The 21,674-nt window shown below is 39.2% G+C and overlaps 1 long non-coding RNA gene across 1 annotated transcript in view; it reads left to right on the top strand.

The window, feature by feature from the left end:
* LOC117283603 overlaps positions 1-21,674 on the top strand; it is a 551,579-nt gene that overhangs the window by 190,971 nt on the left and 338,934 nt on the right. Inside the window, exon 2 of the long non-coding RNA XR_004514634.1 lies at positions 9,464-9,567. This is a non-coding gene — a long non-coding RNA (uncharacterized LOC117283603). The remainder of the gene's footprint in view (positions 1-9,463; positions 9,568-21,674) is intronic.

The following is a 21,674-nucleotide window of genomic DNA, read 5'->3' as shown; positions in this document are numbered from 1 at the left end:
CCTCGGAAAGGAGACAAGCACATCAGCACAGCAATCCTTTTCAGTCATGGGGATGACATTCCTGGACAAAAAAATATAAACAACAACAGGATATAACCCAACCCAACCAAATCACGACCACCAACAATGTTTCCTCTCTCTCATGATAGAGTTTGTGGTTGAAAAACATACAACTCTATGTGAACTATACAGAGTTGGGAATTAGGGTTAAAATAATCTGTGAAAGCATCTATAAATTACTAATGAAATTTAAAGAGTTATAATCTACATTTAAAGGGAATATTTTTAAGAAAAATTCTCCGAAGCTTAAAAATATGGTATGTGCTCTCAGTGTCATACAAATGTATTGTCTAACAATTCCACCTAAGGATAATTATTTTGAACAATGTACCTTTGCTTGACTTTGCTATTTACTATTAAGGGCTCAAATTCTGCAATATTTCAAGTTAACTTGTTTTCAAGTTAACTTGCTGTGAGATCTCTCACAGCAGAGATGTAAATACTTTCTTTCCAATGCAAAGATAATTCCAAAGGTTATGGTTTTTATTGCCCTATGGCAGTTTTGTATCTAACCCAGCAATATAATTCTAAAAGTTCTCATTAAATGCCCATAAATATCCCATTCTTCAAGTGCTCTCTGAACTCAATTTTTCTTACTGCCTCACTCATTAATGAGTTAATAAATTTGACAGACATTCCTTTTATATTTGTATGGATAGTCATGCTTTTGACTATAGAAATTATACTTTGACACTATTTTATACACCTTAGATTATTATTAGTGCAAAGTTAATTTCAACTCACCATTCTTGCTTAATAGAAAACTTTGAGAATCTCTCTCCCTGCTCTTTTAATGACTGAGGTAGAAAGTTGTTTGTTCTGTGGCAAGTGCACCAAAAGGCTGTATCATCCAGTGTCTGATATTCCATTGGAGGTGCTTGATGTGGCTAAAGCTTCATTCATTCAGTTTGCTATGGCTGAAAATGTGTCTGACTTTTCTCCCGATCTCCCTTCCCCAAACAACTCCATGTCAGAACTGTAAAGATATAGCAGGACACAATTATTGAGGTACTCTATTTCTTATGTTTGAGCTGTTTTCTGTCCTCTCAACATGATTATTTAACTAATTTAACAAGCACTCATATGTCCAAAAGGACATTCATTTCCACTGGGTATTAGCAACAGCTGCAGAAAAATAGTAGTAAATATTTATTGAGTGCCTATTATATGAGGCATGATTCAGAGCACTTTGTTATTAGCTCAGAGAAACAAGATCCATGTGAGACCTGAAACCATAAACATCCATACAGCTAGGGCATGATGAGAACTGAGGAAGATGAGTTTGGAGACCTAGAAGGGGGAACCATGGTAAGGTAATTGGATTTTGTTCTAAATGTGAAGGGGAAGACATTGGAGACATTCAAGTGGAGAGTGACATGATCTGATTGAGGTTTTTGATACTTTATTCTGGCAGTTTTCAGAGACAAGACTGTAGGGGTATAAGTGGATTGGGCCAAGTAGAGGAGGTGATGATAGCAGTTAGTGAAATGTGGTGATGGCCCAACTTGAGTGTTCTCTGTGGAAGTGCCAAGTGGGACTAGGGTACGTTTTGAAGTCAGAACTTGGTTTGCATAGTGTGAGTGTTTGTGTGTGTGTGTGTGTGTGTGTGTGTGTGTGTGTGTGTGTGTGTGTTAGCCTGAATATCCTGGTCAATGATGGTGTGATGGTGAGTTCAGAAAATTAGAGGAAAAAGAAAAAGAAAACTCCTAAACATGGATTTGGACATGTTAAATTTGTGGTGCCTTTTACACGTTAATACCTGAGTGGTTTAACTTCATATGTAGGTTTTAACAGCATCTCCAAGTTAAATGTGGGTACCTGAGCGACAGTGGATACACAGAAGAGGTGATTTAAGGCCAGGCTGAGGTTCCAGAAGCTCATTCTGTTCATCACTTTGATGGTTTGATTGCAAAATGGGCTCCTAGGCACTGCTACTTTCTTTCTCCTTTTGCCTCTGTATTTTCTCTTTTTCTAATCATTCCTAGCAGGGATGACTTGGAATTTACATATGCTCCAGCCAAAATGAATATAGAAGTAAATCTACATATTCTAGAGTTTCACCTGAGGGAAATTTGTAGTGGGGAGAAGGATTATTCAATTAGCAATATATTGTGAAAAGGGTTATGGTACATTTTTTAAAACATTTACAATTTTGAACCCACTAGTGAGTTGTGAAATCAGTTTAGTGGAAGGTGAAATCAATTTAGTGGGCCACAAACAGCATTTGAAAGAATGAAATAGAATAGAGAATAAAAGTGCATCACACTTAATAAGGGCAAGTATTATGTGAAATATGTGAAATTTTGTTTCATCCACACACATACGTCAGGTTGCGGTGTGAAATGCATTTCTTCCAGCGAATTGTAGAAAATTCTGAAAGTCACTGCTATAGGAGAGGTGTGTTCTAAATATTAGTTTACAGATTGAGAACAACAGTGTCAGAGTCTAATGCTATATCCAGTTAAGGCAAACCACACAACCTTTCAGCACCTTAAGTTTTCTATCTAAAAAATGGGAATATGTATTTTCTCCCTGTGTATAAGTCTGATTCTTGTGGTTTTAAGTAAGAGAGAGTCAGCTCAAAATAAGTTAAAGAAAAAAAATATTGGAAGTTTGTGGTGGGCTCAGAGTCTGAAGCAAGAGTTTGAGGAAGAACTCAAGAGTTTTGGAACCTGGACTAGATAAGGGGACATGGCTCAGGTCTGTCTGTTTCTGTGTCTCTGCTTTGTCTCTGTATCTCTCTGTTTCTGCCTCTCTCTCTGTCTCTGTCTCTCTCTGTCTCTCTCTCTCTCTCTCTGTCTCTCTCTCTGTCTCTCTGTCTCTCTCTCTCTCTCTCTGCCTGTCTCTCTGTTTCAATCTTTCCTGTGGCAGACACCAGCTGTTTCACATCATAAAAAACTTATGATGATCATTAGCCACACATTAGAATCATTTTAGCTCTGAGACTTAAAGGGCAAAAGGCTTCCCTTGCTAGCTGTAGTTAGAATTATCCCAGAGAAAGGCTATGGCTGGTCCATCCCTGTCACGTGCACATCCCTGAGTACTCTCTCTGACCAGTGGGATTAGGGCTGGGATGAGCTAGTCTGGCTTCTATGGTAATCATGTGTGTGGGTGCATGTATACTCAGTGAGAAACAGGAAAACAATAGATCTACTGTATCTTCTATATGCCATGGAAATGTTCTAAGAATTAAAATAGAGTTCACAAGAAGTTCTAAACTTTTGATTTACCTTCAGGAATAACTCAAATGTCTTCATAGTAAGCTAGCATCTGTGAAACTAATTTTTGGGCTCATAAAAAGAGCAAGATGTAATTAATGCAACAGGAGGTGCCTTACAGGCCCCCACCCTCTGCTTTTCTTGCAGAGTGACTTCCCAAGGTCCTCTGTGCATTAATTCTAGCTCAGTTGGGTCTGTATGGAGGTATGCAATTTATTAAACTCACCAGCTAAAACAACTCTATGTAGGAAAGACCCAGAAACTCTCTGGGATCTGAAAGTTCCTAAAAAAACCCATAAAATTTAAACTCTGCTCTTTCTAAGATTCCATTCCTTCATGTTTACAATAAGCCCTATCCTTAGGAAATCATGCTATCTGGTAATGCTGAGGAAAATATTCTATAATGAAAATCTCAGTGAGGGATGGTGAAACTAAACACCATTAGATTTGGCTAGTTTCCCTAGAGGATTGGTTGAAGGATATCTTACTCATGGAAGAAGTTTCTTCACACCAGCCACTCCTTTCTTGAAGTATCACTTCACTCCAAATAAATCATTTAAATATCTTATTATGCTGCTGCAGAGAATGTCCGGCTACCCAAATATTTTCTTGTCAATCTTCTGTAATATGTTCTGTCACACAGAGGCCTTCTGGGAGTGAAACAGGTTTACTTTAAAATTTTATGAGATCAACTCCTCTATATCCAATGGCCAGTCATGGAATAGCATTATTAATATAGAATAAGTAACTGGCAACCAAGTTAGAGGACTGTAAATCCATTGAGAGACTCTAGACTTTTAAATTAATTTGATGCTTATGAAAGCCATAAGACTGACAGCTAGGAGGAAGAAAAGGGCTTTTTCCCCTGATGAGTTGGTACTACTGTATTCAAGAGTGCAACCAAAACTTTTGGCAAGGCTTGACCAGCTGATTTCTTCACTGGTTCCCTTTGTGAGGATGGACAGAACTGTCTTCGGTGACCTCTTCTTTTCAGCATGAGAGACAGTGGCAGGGTTTTGTGGTCATGGGAAACCCCAGTTAAAGTCTCAGTTCTGTCTCATGCTTGTAGTGTGATTTAAATACTCTTGGCTGATAAAATTAACACTGCCCAGTTTAAATTTGAATTTCAGATAAGCAGAAAAGAATTTCTTAGCATAAGTAATATCCTAAATAATCCATCGCATATACTTATACTACGCATGTTTGATGTTTCTTTTCTTTTCTCTTTTCACTGAGTTTATTGGTACTTTTTAAGTATACAGTACAGTTACAGTCATCATTGGGATCTTGTACCTTTACATGACAGGTCTTGGTTTTCATTTTTTCCCCATATCCCTGCCTTGATGTTTATTGATATTCAAATTTAAATGAGCACCCTGTATTTATTTGCTAAATCTGGCCTCCCTGGATGTAGGGTTAGTTACATAATCTCTTTGTCTTAGTTTCTTTCTCCCTAACATGGAACAAAAAATACCTTGCCAGGATGCTGAGGCCTGGATGACATAACTGATTCATACAGCACACGTCAATTGGCTGGAGGTATAGAGCATGATGATTGACTGTACAATTAACAGGATAGCTCAGAATCTCTGCTTGTGAAGTTTATATGTCACTGTGGGGGGGCATACATTAAAAAAGCATAAATAATTGTACCAAATGGTGATGTGTACTTTGGAGAAAAAATAGCCAAGAAGTAATTGGGATTGATGGTGGGGATTTGGGTTTTTAGGTAGATTGGTCAGGGAATGTTTTTCAGAGAATGAGCTATTTGACTAAAGTCATGAAGAAAGGAAGGAGGGAAGTGAAAAGGGAAGGGATGGAGGGAGAAGGAGAGGAAGGAAGTTAAGTCGTGAAAACAGATGGATGCACATCATTTCAAGTGCAGAGACCAGTAGGGGTAACAGCCCTGTGGAGGTACCTGGCCTGTCAAAGGAACTTCAGGAAAGTCAGTCTGTCTGGAGAGGAGTGAGTCAGGGGTGTGGAGAAGAAGTAAGTATATGGGTGTAAAATTCCTGGCCTGTGCTTTTAGTTTTTGTGCTATAGGCTATATGGATCCAGATGAATGCTAGTTGATGAACAGAGTCCTCTGGAAGGGTCTTGAGTCTTCCAGACCTACTTTTAGGGCCTCCATTTCTTCAACCACAAAGCAGGGATGAAAATAGCAGCACAATTTCCATTATAAAGTTAAACATAGAGGTAAGACTCCTGAGAGGTTTTGTGAAGCACACCTGTGTATGTTATGTTCTTATTTAGAATTGCATGAATCTTGTTAACTCTACTTTCCTCTCAAACTGGAAGGAGGCATAACATAGTCATTTCTGTTATTGAATGTACTTTCTTGCCCTTAGCCAGTTAGTGCTGAGCTCTCAATTGAGAAACCCAAGGTTATGGGTTCTTGTCACTGTGATGGCCGATTTGCTTCTCTGTTCCAAACTGTAAGACAGACTGAGGCCCACTGCTCTCCGAAAGGTCAGCTCTGATGATGTTAGCTCATATATCATGAGGAAGATGTGCTGTGAGCTTTGGAGGCAAGACTAGGTGCATAGAGGCAAGGCCGGGTGTCAGCAGGAAGAGGCCTGACCGAGGCTGGGTAGAATACAAGGTTAGCACTGATTACTCAAGGGCAGGGATTAGAGTTTTTGGTCAAGTCTCAGATGAGCAGTTTAGTGTCAAAGCCAGTAAGGTAGTCTCTGACAGAGATCCCAGGAGCTGAAGTAAGGAGAGGGGGTGAAGATGAGGGGACCAAACTCCTGGATCCAAGATACAGGGCACTGTGTCCTAATGATAAATGTAATGGAGTAAAAGCCATTTTTCTGTTTATCTCTGAAAACTCCTTCTCTCAGAATCCCCTGGAGATTGTGTGGAAGAGCCAATTGCTGGGCCCCACTGACTCAGACACAGTGGAGTAGGCTTCAAAAATGACCTTGGTGACCCTGATGTGGAGCATCTGCCATCTAATCTGAGACCCGTAGGAAGAGGCATGAAAAACCAGACGACAGTTTTTAACTAAACCAGAAATCTTGCTGTAGTTCGTGTTTTCATGCCAGTTATCTCCTTATTGTCTCTACACAGTTATTTAACTTTTTGTGAATATTAATCTTGATTCCTCTAGCTAAACTAAAATGAGCTGATGATCAGGGACTGTGTCTTTTACTTCTTTGTGTCCTGGGTAATATTGAACTTCATGCTGTGCATGTGGGATTTCAATAGCTAACTTCTGATTTCAAGGATTAATTACACAGCCATTCTTGCTTCCTTCCACCTTACCTGTGATCAACAATTTTGCAAATGTGCTGATGGTCTTAGAGAGCCACTGTGATATGATGTGGATGCATCTGCATAAAAACTTTTCTCATCATTTGTCAAATGCCTTATTGCAATGGTTTTCATCTTGGCCGCATAATAGCGTGTTAAAAATTTCTGATGCCCAAACCACATCCAAGACCAACCAATTAAGAATCTCTGAGGGTAAGACTCAGGAATTACTGGAAAGGGAAGAGGAATATTACCAAAACCTAGGAGGCTGGAGGAGGAGGATATGCAGGCCAAGCAGTTAATTCTTAAAAGGGAGTTTTGAGGTGCCCAGATCTCCAGCGGTGGCATGGCTGGTTGGTGCTCTGAGCTTTAGAAAGACATAGCTGACCATGCAGGTGGGAAGTCTTGGTTGGCACCCTGGCAGCCAAAAAGGCAAGGCCAGTTGGTATACAAATTATGAGGGGCAAGGTAGGTCACCTTCATGACTGCTACTAGTACTGATGAAGTGTGTGGCCAGGCTGATGCCATGAAAGCCAAAAGAATTGGAAATTGGAACCATAGATTTCCTTTGCTGCTGGTGCTGGAGATGGAAACAAGAGCGCTAAGTCTCTTCTCTCTACTCTTTTCTTGTAATTATAGGTAGAAGAAATTGGAAGGCTACTTTGTAATGTGGTCTTGAAATGTAGTGCCAATTTTTTTGTACATCGTAAAGGGATGGGAGAATGGATACAGTGATGATAAGCCATAGGCAATGTCTTAGTCACTTTCCTTGTCACTGGAACAAATATTTGATATCTGAAACTTAAAGGAGGAGAATTTATTTTGGCTCATGGTCACAGTCAGTGATCTGCTAGCTCCAGCAGAAAAAATCATGGTGGAAGGTTCTGGGTGGAGGAAACATTGCTCACATCATGGCAGTCAGTAAGCAGAGAGGGAAGGGAGACATCGGGGAGGGAGATGTAGCTTTCCAAATCATGACTCCAGTTGACTCCCTCTCTAACCAGCCTCACCTCCTAACAGCACACTTTGCTCTGAACTCATCTGTGAATGGATCTATGGGTGAGTACAATGCTCCCATGATCCAACCACTTTCTAAAAGCCTAACCTTGAACATCGCTAATTAAACCATAACAGTCAATAACCAGCCTGACCAGCTGGTAAATGATAAAACTGAGGTTGAAACTCAGACAGGCTTGCTTCAGGGTCCACACCAGTGTTTATACTTTGCTGGAGCTTGTGGCTATGACTTGAGTGTTTATGTCCCCTCCACAGTTTATGCTGAAACTTACTATCCATTGTGATGGTATTAGGAGCCAAGGCTTTTTTGGGAAGTGATCGTCAGGAGGGCTCTGCTGTCATGAAAGGATCAGTGCTTTATAAAGGGGCTCAGGGGTCACCCTCCTTGCTTCTGTATCTTCTGCTAGGGGAGTGTACAGTGTGCTTCTACTGCTTCTGGTCTATTGGGGAGTAAACAACAATGCACCATCTTGGAAGAAGAAAGCAGCCCCCAAACACTACTCCTGCTGGATCCTCAGTGATCTATTATTTAAAAGTCATCCAGTCAGTGGTATTTTGTTACAGCAGCGTAGAAGAACTAAGGACTAAGACACGTATCTGCCCCGTGGGCAGGTACTCACCCAGTCCTTTTTTTTTTTTTTTTCAGGAGCTAAGAGAGACAGAGGGAAAATAGCATCTGTTCCTGGCTTGGGCACTCACTGCTATCTGGGTGGGATAAAACATGGGAGAGAGGTAGCATAATGATACTGGCAGTGATATTGAAGAGATATCAACATGCTTATAGGTTCTCAAATTGGAAATACAGATAACGGATGAGCTTAGAGGCTTTAAGGCTGTTGTTTGCAGGGGGATCTCTTTTGTATGGCCCAAAGAGACTCATGCATTGGAGAATAAATATCTTCTGGGAGTTAGTGGAAGATACAGTTGCATATTTTAAAGACAACATCAAGGCAGTGGGGCATGGTAGGGAGTATAGGGACGGATTCATTTGTGGAGCTAATGGAGACCCCTAACTGCATCCCTGAGGCACTTGAATATAGGCACCAGAGATAGATTGGGCACTCAGTGGGAAGCTGTTCTCCAAAGGGAAAAATACTTTTAACCAATAAATAAGATAGCCAACTTCCACAGTAGCTCTGAAAGGAGCAGAAGAAGGAGAAGAGGAAGAGGAAGAAGAGGGGGCAGGAGAGGGAGAGGGAGGAGGAAAAGGAAGCAGCGGCAGCACAGGGAAGAAGGAAGTGTAGGAAAAAGAGAGCAGATAATATTGTCTGCAGATGATCAGAGCTATGGTGCTAGTGCCCTAATCCAGAGGGATAATTCTGAGTTGAACAGAAGTAAGGACTGCCTCAGTAACCCAAGCGCAACTGTTTCATAACTGCAAGTGATTTAAAGACTATGAAACCAGATCGAGGTATCATTAAAGACTTCCACCAATTGGTAGAGAATTGTTCGGCAGAGCATAATTGGTGGTAGTTACTAGAAGAATAAAATAATTCATGTTTGTACCTTGACAAGTTCAAACTTTTCAGTCCAACCAGCCATGGTTTATAACACTTATAAATCCAGGGGCCCATCTGGCTCAGTCTGGAAGCCACATCTTGTTCAAGAATCACATTTCAAAGACAAAAGTAATTAGGAATTCTGTATTTTATTTTGGAAATCTGTGATAGGATCTAAATACAGCAGTCCACAGCAGCTCTTTTCACTCATCCCCCGTCACATGTTATAGTTACTCCAGAGCCTCTCTCTTTGAATCAGTCAGAAATTCTGTTATCTTCAACACACACCGCTGCTTCCCTCCTCTTTCCATGTCCCTTTTCTCGCCTTTTTGTTACATAAGCTGCCATTAGCCTTTTTTGCCATTCTTCTTACTTCTCTTTTCTTTCCCCTGCTCTCTCATTTCTGAATCTAAGAAGTCCAAAGAAGCACTGGCGGAAGCTGACCTCTCCAAGGAGAATGCTGCTGAGATGCCGAGGCTGGACACGGGGAGGGGACAGAAGGGAGTTCGCTTTGTCAGGTAAGTGATCCAGTTGGTGCGGGAGCCAGAACAGACACACAGCCTCAAACATTGCTAATGTTTGTTTAAAAAGCTAACATTCCCTGGTACTTATGGTTTTCAAAAACGTTCTATGCACCATGCCTCCACTGAGTCTCAAAATGCTGAGAGTGTGATTTTGCCCACTACACAGGTAGGAAAAGTTGGGCCTGGGAGATTAAATGGCTTAGAACACTTTGCAGAACAGAACCTCAGATTTTGAGCTTAGAGCTCCTGACAAGGTCCTTTGTTACATTCCCTCAAGGGCCTACTTTATTCTCTCTCTGCTGTTCTTCTCGTTATGTCACTTATATATCGCTCCTCTGCTATTTTGTAACTGTTGGCAATTTCCTTCCTCATTTACAACTACATGGTTCTTATTACCAAAAAGCAACAAAGACTAAAACATTTCATTGTTTCTTCATTTTTATTTTGATATGACAGAAGATGAAGAACTTTTGAAAAGATTTTATCAAATCCATTTTCCTCAGAACAGCATTTTTATTTGGGCTGAAGGTTAACATCGTAACTCATTCACTAGTATGGCTGAGATTTAAGGAACCAGATTTTGTAGTAAATACTCAGCAAGAAAAATATCCAAAGACTAGGGCTACTGTCATTGTCCAGAATGTTCTGAATGCTTCTTTTGGAATGTTTCCTATCCATTTAACTTTCTTTACTTACATCCTTTTGGACAAAGACAGGGAATCTTAGTTTAGACCATCTTCTTGTTCACTGGAATTTTTTTCTATTTCCGGAATGAAATTTATTCCTAGAGGACAAATATTTGAAGTCATCAGTGACAAAAATGTATCTATCTACCTATGTAAAACACACAAGAGACTCTGGGAGTGACTAAATGTGGAGATTTAGGAATATTATTTTGTAGTCATGTGATATTCAGCATGACTAAAACCCAAGCTGAAGGATGATCTGTGAAATAGAACAAGTAACTAACGAATGACTGTTAAATGGGTGAGAGTCAGGGTGGAGGGCAGCTGCTGTAAACTCTAGGAACCCCTGTCTTCATCAAGTGAGGTAAAGTGGCTGTAGTATTGGAAGGTGATGGTTACAGTTGTGACTAGAACCTGGGAATGAAGAATGCAGAAGCTGGGGACAGAACCCATCAGGGGATCTGAGAGAATCTGATGGGATTGGCTAACCCTTGTTCACTGTAGTCAGTGGGGCGGGTGACAAAACAGATGACCATTTTCACTAAGAAGACTTTACCTTAGCATGCATGTCTGAAAAGAAATATTTATGCTTTTGGTTTTAGTTGAAGGACAGTTGAATGGATAAGAGGTTGATATTCCTGAATTCTGTTTGGCAATGTCATTTTATAGGCTTGTAAAGGTTCTGAAGACATTATTATTTAAACTGCTTGCCACAGAGTAAAATAGAATTGCCTATTTTTCCTTCTATGTATAGACTTCTAACTCTTTGATTTTTCTGAATCCTCCAAATAAAGAGCACTCCATTTGTTCTTTTAATTCATGTGTGTTTTGTGAGACCACCCTCTCCTCAGATTGTTGCTTTAATTTGGTTGGTGGACTCATCCCTGGGTTTGACAGACTATACTCAGTCCCCTCTTTATTGTGAAGTCAAGGCAGATCCTTCCTTTCAATCTGTTTTCTTTGAGGAAGAATGAGATAACATGAACCAGGGAGTAGAGAAGAGGGTGCGTTTCTGATGTGACCACATCCTTTCTATGGGCAGTGTTAGGTCTGGCACGGCACCAGAGAAGAGGAGACCTTAAAGTCAAGGAGGCCCTTGGGAAACTAAGATCCACTGATGAACTTCTTTCTAGTTTTGTTAAATATAAACAAAATATTTTATTATTTGTCAGACCTGCTTAGAAATCATCCAATTTTATATTGTGATAGATTATGTGTTAATTAACAGTATATATAATTGTACATAAGGCATAATATTATGCCTTAATGTATTAGTTTCCTGTGTCTTCTGTAACAAATTAACACAAACTTGGTGGCTTAAAGCAAAATAATTTATTCATTCATAGTACTGAAGGCCAGAAGTTAAAAGTCTGGTGGTGTGGTGTCTCTCCAGTCTCTAGAGAAGGGTAGTTTCTCAAGATTCTTATAACTTAAAGAATGAGAAAGTAGATTCATTCATAGGTACATGGGTACATTTTGAGGATATACTCCTAAGTGAAATAAGGCACACATATGCAAATACCGAATAGTATCTCTGGTGTGAAAAACTAAAATAGTACTCAAGATCCTAATGGGACACTTAGCAAATAGGAAGAAAAGGACCAAAGGTGTAGGGACAGTGAGAAGGACAGGGAAGGGGGAATAAAGGAAAAGGAAAAAAATATGAGAAAATGTAAAAAATGGAGTTAAAGTGTTTGAAGGGGGGGGAGGGGAGGGAAGGGTGAAGGGAGGGTGGGGACAAGGGGAAAATATGAGAACCAAGACCTGGCATGTAAAGGTATAAGATCCCAGTAATGAATGTAACAGTACTGTCTACCTAGAATGTACCAATAAATTAAATTTTTTAAAAAAAGATACTTATAACTTCCAGCTACTCCAAGTGTTCCTTGACTCTGACTACATAATTCTAATCTCTGCCTCTATCCTTATTTGGCTTTCTCCTCTTCCTCCTTTGTCTCCTCTCCACATCTCATAAAGACATTTATTATTGGAGTTAGGGACCACCCAGATGATCCAGGATAATCTCAACGTCCTTACGTGAATTTGTAAAGAATCTTTTTACAGTTAATTCACAGTCACAGGTTCTGGAGATTAGGATGAAGCTACATCACAGGACAGAGTGCACATGTGACCAACTATAATGGGTTTGCTGATTTTCTTATGTACTTTAAAATGACTGATATTTGGCAACTAAAATTTGTTGTACTTATGAGCTAATGCTTACTGAGCACTTCCTCAGTATCATACACTTCTCAAAGTTCTTGAGCTTATTGTTTTACAAAAATTTATGAGGTAGTTCCTATTCCCAACTTCATAGCACAAGCGAGATGCCTAAGTGAAATAAATAAGTCACACATGTGTAAATACCAAATAGTTTCTCTGGTGTGAAAAACTATCATAGTACATAAGATCCTAATGAGATAATTGACAATGTGAAATAGGAAGAAAAGGGCTAAAGATGTAGGGAAAGTGGGAAGGGTAGGGGAAAGTTAATAAGGGAAAATAAAAAAATATGAGAAAGTGAAAAAATGGAAATGAAGTGTTTGTAAACGGGGAGGGGAGAAAAGGGTAAGGGGAGGGCAGGGACAAGGGGAAAAAATGAAAACCAAGACCTGTCATGTTAAAGGTACAAGATCCCAATGATGAATGTAACTGTACTGTACGGTATACCTAAAATGTACCAATAAACTCAATGAGGAAAAAAAAAAAGTTGAGGTTTGGGGAGGTTAATTGGTTTGTCCAAGGTCACAGAGCTTGTGTGATGGCAAAGCATGGGAACCAAATTAAGTGCATTTATTTTTAGTCTAGGCCACTGACAATTATGATGTGAAAGAAACAGTATCTTAAAAACTTCAATTTAAAACCAAATACTTTTTTAAAATTTCTGGTAAGCAAGTAATGTTAACATAGACACATTTCTTAATATAGTGATACTACAGTTGTTGAACTCAGTTTATTCCAAATTTGTGTTAAAACCCTGAAAAGTTTAAGAACTGAACATATTTTTCCCATAAGAAATAATAAAAAATCAAATAATTGGTTCCAAGCCCCCAAAATTACACTTAAAAATTCATGTTTTTCAGGACTTTAGCAAATTTCACAATGATTTCTTTCTTTAACTCTATTGTGGTTCCCACAGTTGTCCTTTTTGCTGGTATCACTAAATATCTTTGGAGCCATGGTTACAATATTTTATGCAAAGAAAGTGAAAAAAAGAAAGCACAGTGACAAATGTTTGAATCACTATCATGAGCACTGTAGGTTGTCTGGGTGAGAGCAGTATGCTTGGACCAAAGTGTTACCCTTCGTGTCTGCAGTGAAATACGATGTTCTCACTTCAGGTTTTTTAATCTCAGATTTCCAATTTGACTACTGAGCAAAGTTAAGAACACTGAGCAGAGTTTTTTCAAACTTTGCTGTTTGAGTAGTAGAAAATTCAAGCTTGGAATCATTCAACAACTGAGGTATCACTGGATCCAAAATCCAGAGCATATAGCAGAGCATGGTAAATAAATTTAACCAAGAATAAAACAAATATGTCTGTAGGAAATAATCAGCCATGGGCTCTAAATAGTTCTAAAATTTGGAGAAAAGCAAAAAAGCTAAGTTTTCCAAGCAGCACTGAATTCTCAAAATTTTCCTCAATGTAAGTAGCTTTGAGACTTTGTGTAGTAGTTACACAAAATACAACACAACTACAAAGGAGTATTCTTTTGAAGTCCGAAATACTCATTTCTGATTTTTGGGGATTTACAACTATACAAGGGGTTTGAATTCAATTTGGCATGTGGATTTCCCATAAATAAGAAAAAAAAATGCCCTTTGCAGCCTATAATAGCGGAAATTGCAGTGAATTGTGATTCTAGGCAAGAGTTTCTGGTCTTCCTTGAGTCATAGACTAACTGGCATGAATTTTTTGGAAGGTTGTTTTGTTTCTCTGAGCTTCAGTTTCCTTATTTAAAATGAGCTAGAGCCATTCTGACTTTTCTTTGTTCTTTGATGAGTTGGTAACTGTTATGAACCTTCTCAGAAAAAATGTCTGTGTACAATTTTATATATAATAAAATTTACACGCTTCCTGCTGCGTATGCATGAATCCTCTAGTTTTGTGGACCCAGTTTAGGAATCTTGGACTAGACCATCTCTAAAGTCCTATTCAGTTCCAATATGCTAGGATTCCATTAATATTTGCATTACTCTAATATTAGAGAGAGAACTATATGTAACTTGTGAAAGGAATCAAGGAAGTTTGTGCGCAAAATAACATAAAATCACTTGTTTTACTACAGAGAAAAAAACTATACATTTAAAAAGTGCTCTTGGAATTTGAAGATCCTATAAAAATTCTTTCAGTAATTACTCTGGCGCATATTGAAGGTTTCGACTTTTGAAAGATGTTGACTTTTGAGTTTTCCTAAAATTACATTTTCCATCTGATGCCAGGGAGGCAGTACTGCTTTTGTCACAGCCAGAATCCAAGTGAAATGGCTGCTGGCAGTTCCAAGGAGTCAGCAAAAGTTCACGTAGCACATGGGTGATGCCCTGTGCACAAAGAAGCTGTGCTATTTGTCCAGGATGGGTTTGTGTGATGCTCAGTTGTCACTAGGGTAGATGCCTGGGAGATAAGACTTCCCCCACCACATGATGACATTGTTAGTGCTTGTGTGCCAAAAGATAAACACTTTTTGTGAACTGGTTTTCCTTTTTCTTCCCAACATCCAAGTTGCCACAAAATGATTTAGCTTTGTGGCCTAGCTGAGTGATGGTTGCCGGTGCTGTGGCACCTGTACCCCTGTGCATCAAGAATGAGATTCTGAAGGTAGTTGTCCTCAGTCACCTGGTGGAGACAAGTGACTATCAGGTGAGAGATCAGGCCCTCAGAGCTGGGCTTCTGCACTGATTTTTTTTTTCCTCGAGGCCTCAGAATAATCACTACTGTAATAATCATTTTTGTTAGCCTTGTTTGAATATTAGGATATGAACATGTGTGTTTGCAAGGGCGCAAGCGATTCAGAGCAATAAGAGAAAACCAAATGGCACAAGGGCCAATGGCTAGAAAGAAATTAAACTCTATCTCCTAATGTCCAAATCTGATGTTCTTCCATTGTTCTAGAGTAGTGCTGTCCAAAAGACCTTTCTGTGGTGCTGGAATGTTCTGCAAGTCCAACGTGATAGCCACTAGCCACATGTGGCTATCTAGGACTTGAAATGCACCTAACATGATGGAAAGTGGAATTTAAATTGTATTTTAATTTAATTGATTAAAACTTAAATAGAAACGTATGACTAATAGCCACTCTACTGGACAGTGAAGCTCTGAATGGTCCCTTCAGATTTCATTTTCATAGAATATTTTCCAAAGATGAGACACTGTGTCTTATATCTCTGTCATCTTTTTGATAGGCAAACCTAATGATCAGCTTAGAATAAAAAAGCCTTATTAGCTTGTCTGTATAAATAAAGACGTGCTCCATTACTGCCTGCTCAATAGCTTTGTTTCTCAGTAATATTTATGCCCTTCCATGGCACATGTGTCACCCACACATCAATGCACTTTCCTAATGGGTGGTCTGTGTTTCTTTCATGTCCCTGTAATTTCATGTACCTGCCAAACACTCCTTTTTTCTACCCTTAGAATTTTTTTGTTCTTATTCCATTCACTTCAAAATATCATTACCATTGCAAACAAGGAAAATGTGTTTATCAGAAACTGCAAACTCCTTTAGGGCCTCATAGGATTAATCACGGTTATAAAGTTTTATTAAACGCAATTTTTGTTTAATGACAAGCTCCACCAGTCCTTCCCATTCCAAACCAATCCTGTCCTAAGGGTGAATTGCGCTTAGCAGATTGTTTTCAACAGACTCTTCAAGACAATCCCTATTACTTTGTCATGCACAGAGATATTTTTCTTCCTGGATAATTTGAACTTCCTTAAAAATCACATCTGTTTCATACTTTATTTATTTGTAATTTAAATCCTTAAATTGAATCTTTCATTACTAACATCTGGGCTTGAAATGCAGCCCACTTGAAAAAATACAAATTTTATTTTATTTGTAGTTACCCCCCTTCACTCAGTAGCATGGGTACAAACATTCTCTGGCCAGAGGCAAAACAGCCGGGTATCTTAAAGCTGTGATGCTGTACCACGTGTAATGTGGCTCACTTGATTGTCCCTGAAGTGACTGGCAATTTGCCCAGAATTAGACTGAATGCACGTAATAAGCTGTAGAATTTCTACAATATTGACAATTAGATATCTCTATACAGCAGCAGCTGTGTATTGTTCTCATAGTATGGTCCCCTCAAAGCACCTCCTAAAAGGGGGAAAAAAAACCTGGCAGAAGGTTGCAGGCAGCAGAAAGGTAATATACATTGTATGAAATATCTCAAATTCAGATTAATAGGGATGTTTCTATTAGTACAGTTTTCTGCAATGGAAATCATGGCTGAAACAGAATGCCTTGGAATAGGAGTTTATAACACCACATCTGTATCTGGTAATTGCTATATTTTTAGAATGTTTTGGAGGAAGATACCTTTTCTCATTTCCATTCATTGTGAAAGGGAGGGAATTGTATCACCGGTGCTTCTGGAGCGTTTCAAATCTCTGAGAATGAGCAGTTCTGACTCCGTGGACATGGTGATATGCTCTTACCCTTCTGAAATGGTTTTGATCATTTAAAATAACTTTCACTATCCCCTGAGTGGAAATTAGCCCCAAGAAATCATCTTGTTTGTGGACAGTTTTGATGAAAAAAGAGTGTGGCTTCTAATTTACCATTTTTGCACTCATACACACAGAACCATTCAATTAACATAAAAATATCTTTCTGCTTCACCATTTTAAAATAATATTTCTCTACCAGCACATTGTTCCATGATTATTGAAAAGAAAGGAGAACGTGAAGGAATTAAACTGATAGTTTGTCACTGTCTAGAAGCCATTGCCCACAGTCCTAGGATTTGAATTTTACTTGAAACCACACATTTGAAGTTTGCATTGTGAATGGCTAGTCTTTGATATTTTGCCCAATGGATCTGGGGCAGGCAGTTGTTGTCTGGAGCCAGACTCTGCAAACTTTGGGTTTTGTTGTTTGTCTCCTTGCAACAGAAACGAACATTTTAACAGAAAGCTGCTGTTTTTAGAAAATACCATAAAACTTCAGGAACAATAAGATGTCATGTTTTCTATTGCAGATCTTAATTTATCAAGCTAATTACCAACAAAATGTAGCTAAATTGCGGATAATCTTGAGTCTGATTAATTCAGCAACAAGACATTATTGGACTCTTTAAAGGTTACCAGTAGTGTTTGGATAGTAAAGTAGCATAGGATTCTTTTTCACCTCAAATTATATTGTATCTTTCTTTTATAAAACTTCACATTAGTAAGAATGTGTTTGCTTTTGACCCATCGCATATATTTATTTCCTCATTAATGCAAATTAGAGAAGAAAAAGAAACCAAATTTCTTACTAGCAAAGAGCTTATTTGAAACTTGTAATTTCTTTACTGCAATCCAGTTTGAGTAAAATCCTTCCTTCCCTCTTTCCAACTTATTTATATGTACACTTGTAGTCCTGTTTTTAATGATTTCTTATTAATGATCACCTTTAATATTAAAAAAGCATCAGAAGGTGGCAGTCCCTTTTAGGAATCAGGGACTCTGAATTCTCCAGCTTTGGTTTTGCTCCTCACAGGCTGATTGTGATGCTTCTTTGGGCATCAGTTTCACCAAACATGGCTTTTTAGTTCCCCCAAGTCAGTAGAACTTGATGGGCTAAAAGACTAATAAAGTGTGCCATGAGTACTGAGATTGGCCTGGGTAATAGCCGTTTCTCTTTCTCAGGCATGAGAAAGGTTCCTTCCGGGTGCCCACTGTCACCAGCTCCCCCTGTATTTGCCTACAGCTGAATCAGTGCCTAATGAGGTCAGATCATGATGTGTATTCCCGAGAACTGAGGACAGGGCTGAGATGGCATGAAATGGTATCGCTTGGGTCTTTCTATTGCCAGCAGCATAACATCCAGTCCCTTTGGTACCTAGTGTACTCTAATAAAGGAGGTTAAAGAGCCAGTACATTAATTGACTCCCGTCCTAAGTCTCTTTTATAACCTGTGTTATCAGCATAAGTACAAGTGTGGCATAGTAAGGAATATCATTATGAAACAGATTTCCTGAGAGAGGAATTAGTGGGCTCGGGTGGGCATCCCTGCTGTAATGAACACACTTCCCTGTTTATGAATACAGTTATAGATGTACTCTTAACAATTCTGCTGGGAAAAAGCATTCATTGAATATCTCATGCCTAACGGAGCATTTTTCTGGACTGGTTCTTGAAGGGTTAATTTGCAGTTTACTATTGAATAACATAAAATGAGCTGTAAATAATGTAATGATATGTATTGTTAAGCTACATATATTATACCAGGTGTTAGTACACCCACTCCTCACTTAGATATAATCTGGGGCAGTCAACAAACACAGATGTATTTTAACAAAGAGAGAGAAAAAGATAAAGACAGAAAGAACAAGAAAAAAAATTAAAACATATGTAAGATAATTTAACCAAGATAGAGATCCAGGTAAAACTTGGCCTATTTTTTTTTTTTCCTCAGTAGCTTCCCTGTACTGGGTGAAATACAACAGCATTTTGGCTTGTTTTTGGAACTCACACGAGCCAAACACGTGGGAAACACCTTGACAGGCCTTTTGTATAACTACAAGGAAACTGATAATCCTAAATAAATTACACGGGAAAAATATGAATCTTTGAATACTAGTAATTATAATGGTTATTTTTCACTTTTGTAGCACCTGCAAATGATGTATATATAACAAAGCTTCAAAAAGCTCTAATTAACTTTTTATTTTTTTCCATTTACTGGCTTTAACCAGTTTGCATTAATTGGCAATTTATATCTATATATTTTTACCAAATATTTCTATTACTTTTGAGTGGCTGGAAATCACACATTATTGAATTTATTTTCACTGAGTTTATTTTTAATTTTTGTCAGTCACTTGCACGAAACTTCTTCATGCCTGCCCTGCTCTGTTAAGGGGGTGTGGAACAAAGTAGAAATTTCTCCGTTGATCTGGTGGGAGAGACCTACCCTTGCCTCTACGGTATAGTGACATGACTCCTTACTAATAGTGCCAGTCAGAAATCCTAACCGCTCCTACCAAATGTGCAAGGGCTCTGTTTGGAAGACCTCCAGGCTCAGCTTTTTGACAGATTTCTCTGGGCTATTCTCTGTATGAGATTAGTCTTACTACCATGAAGACAGTGCTTTGTTCTGCTTTAGAGCTTAGGGCAAGTCAGACTCAGATGAAGCAGAGCTCCGAGGGCATCTTAAAACGTACACCCAATTAAAAACCTTCGAAATTTGCAATCCTGATTATCTGAAATTACTGCTTGCTGCCACTTTGGGTGGCAGTGCCAGGGGAAGGGGGAGTCTGAGATCGACGGGGGGCTATGTGACCGGGAAGCAGTACAGTATTTGCCTCAGGAGGTCTAGTGGGCAAAGAGAAGCAGCCCAAGCTTTGGCTTTCTTTCCTTTCCTTTTCTTTTTCTGATTTGGTTTGGTTTTAAAGGAACATCTAGGTTCCCATGCTGTCTTACACAAAAGTTGATGTATGTGGAAGATCCGGCAGGATAAGGAATCTTGCTTACTAGGGAAGAAAAATGGTTAGTTTCCAGGGATTGGATGAGGAACTTGGGAAGAGGCAAAGGTGTGTCAACCACCAAAAACCTGACTAGAAGGAATAATACCAGAGTTTCATGTGTGTGTTTTCTTTTCTTTCCTTTTTAAAAAATAAATGAATTAAAAACATTTAAGAACTTTTTAAAAAGAACATTTAACTGCTACACATACAGAAGTAGAAGCTGATGAAGGTTCTGGTTGGTGACGAGAGCCTCTCAGACCTGTAGCCCATCTCTCTGGCTGATCATGGGCCTAGGCCAGAGTGAATGCTGCCTGAGAGTAAGACACGGGCCTCTCAGGATGTAGAGGCAAGATGGCCGCCACAGCCATCTGCAGGACATCAAAGGCTGCTTGCTGCCTGATGGTGCTTGGGCTGCCAAAGCTTCTAAAGGGTTTGGCGCCTGACTGGAAATCGGATGCAAACTGTCCATCTGCCGCATGGCACTGGTGACAGCTGATTCTTTTGCAGTCTGCGAGATGGACCCGACCTAAGCCAATAGCTCCCATCCCTGATTGCACAAGGTTGGTCTGACCCGTTTCATTAGCCTGACACATGAGATACAGTATGTGGTTTTTCATTTGCTCTGTACGTGACACTATAAACTCTAGTGCTGGGGATGAGCTGAGAAACCAAAGGGGACACACTGCTGCTTCTGCGGAGAAAGCATATTGGCAATGTTCAAAGCATATTGGGGCATAACAGTAGCCTAAAAACCCCAATATGGACTAGGACAGCTGACCAGATGTCCTCACTGACATTTTTTAACATGTTTCAAGGGTATCCCTATAGGACATAAAAACTAACTATACATCTGTGTACCTCTATTTTGTCCCACCCCATCCTGGCTTCAACTAAGTGTGTGGTACATGGAAACTTGGAACATAACTAACAGATCCAGTGACACAGGAAAGCTTTGACACACTCAGCCTGTGGCCTACCTAGCCCAGAAATGCTTGAGCTTCACTGGGAGTGAACGACTACTGGCAGCCACAGGAATGAATGAAAGCATAACTCAAAAGTGGATGTGTACAGCTCTCCTGCAAGCTGTCCCTTTGTAGGTAGGGAAGTATTTTTGGAATTGGAAACTGTTTCCTTTACTGCCCTCTGCAACCAGCTCTTATGGACACTCTGGCTATTCAGTGTCCTGTGGCAAATTCAGTTTTGCTCTTGGCTGACCTGGTTGGGGCTGCAGCAATTGGAAAGCTGGGCAGCCTGCAGCCATTCCATGGTAAAACTGAGAGTGAGTAGAAGGAGAGATTTGAATTTGAAATTTTTTTTTGGTACTGGGGATGGAACTTGGGTCCTTGTGCTTGCCAGGCAGGCAGCAGAACCACTAAACTAAATCCCCGGCCCTGAGATTTGAATTTTAGCAAAGAGGGGAAAGTTTGTAATTCCCAGTTTTATTTATTTATTTTTATAATTCCCAGTTTTTTTTAATATCACAGGCTTGCTGATATGGGAGATTAAGCTATATTTTAAAAGTTTGAAAATCAAGGAAAACTGTGCTTTTAACATTTGTGTTTTCAACTGTTATTGTTAGATTCTAGACTCTTACTGTTACGGTATATTTAATCAGAAGTGATTCTTAAGATTTCATGTTTTTAAAGATTATTTTTCTTGATTTAAAATTGGATAGTGGTCAATTCCCTCATTTTGAACCATAGGAGGTTACAGCATAGATATTGGAAACATCTTCTTTTC

This window comes from Fukomys damarensis, unplaced genomic scaffold (assembly GCF_012274545.1).
Source record: "Fukomys damarensis isolate Sample0158 unplaced genomic scaffold, DMR_v1.0_HiC HiC_scaffold_28, whole genome shotgun sequence".
Lineage (NCBI taxonomy): Eukaryota > Metazoa > Chordata > Mammalia > Rodentia > Bathyergidae > Fukomys > Fukomys damarensis.
Note: the sequence above shows the minus strand (reverse complement) of the source record. Positions and strands in the feature narration are given on the sequence as shown.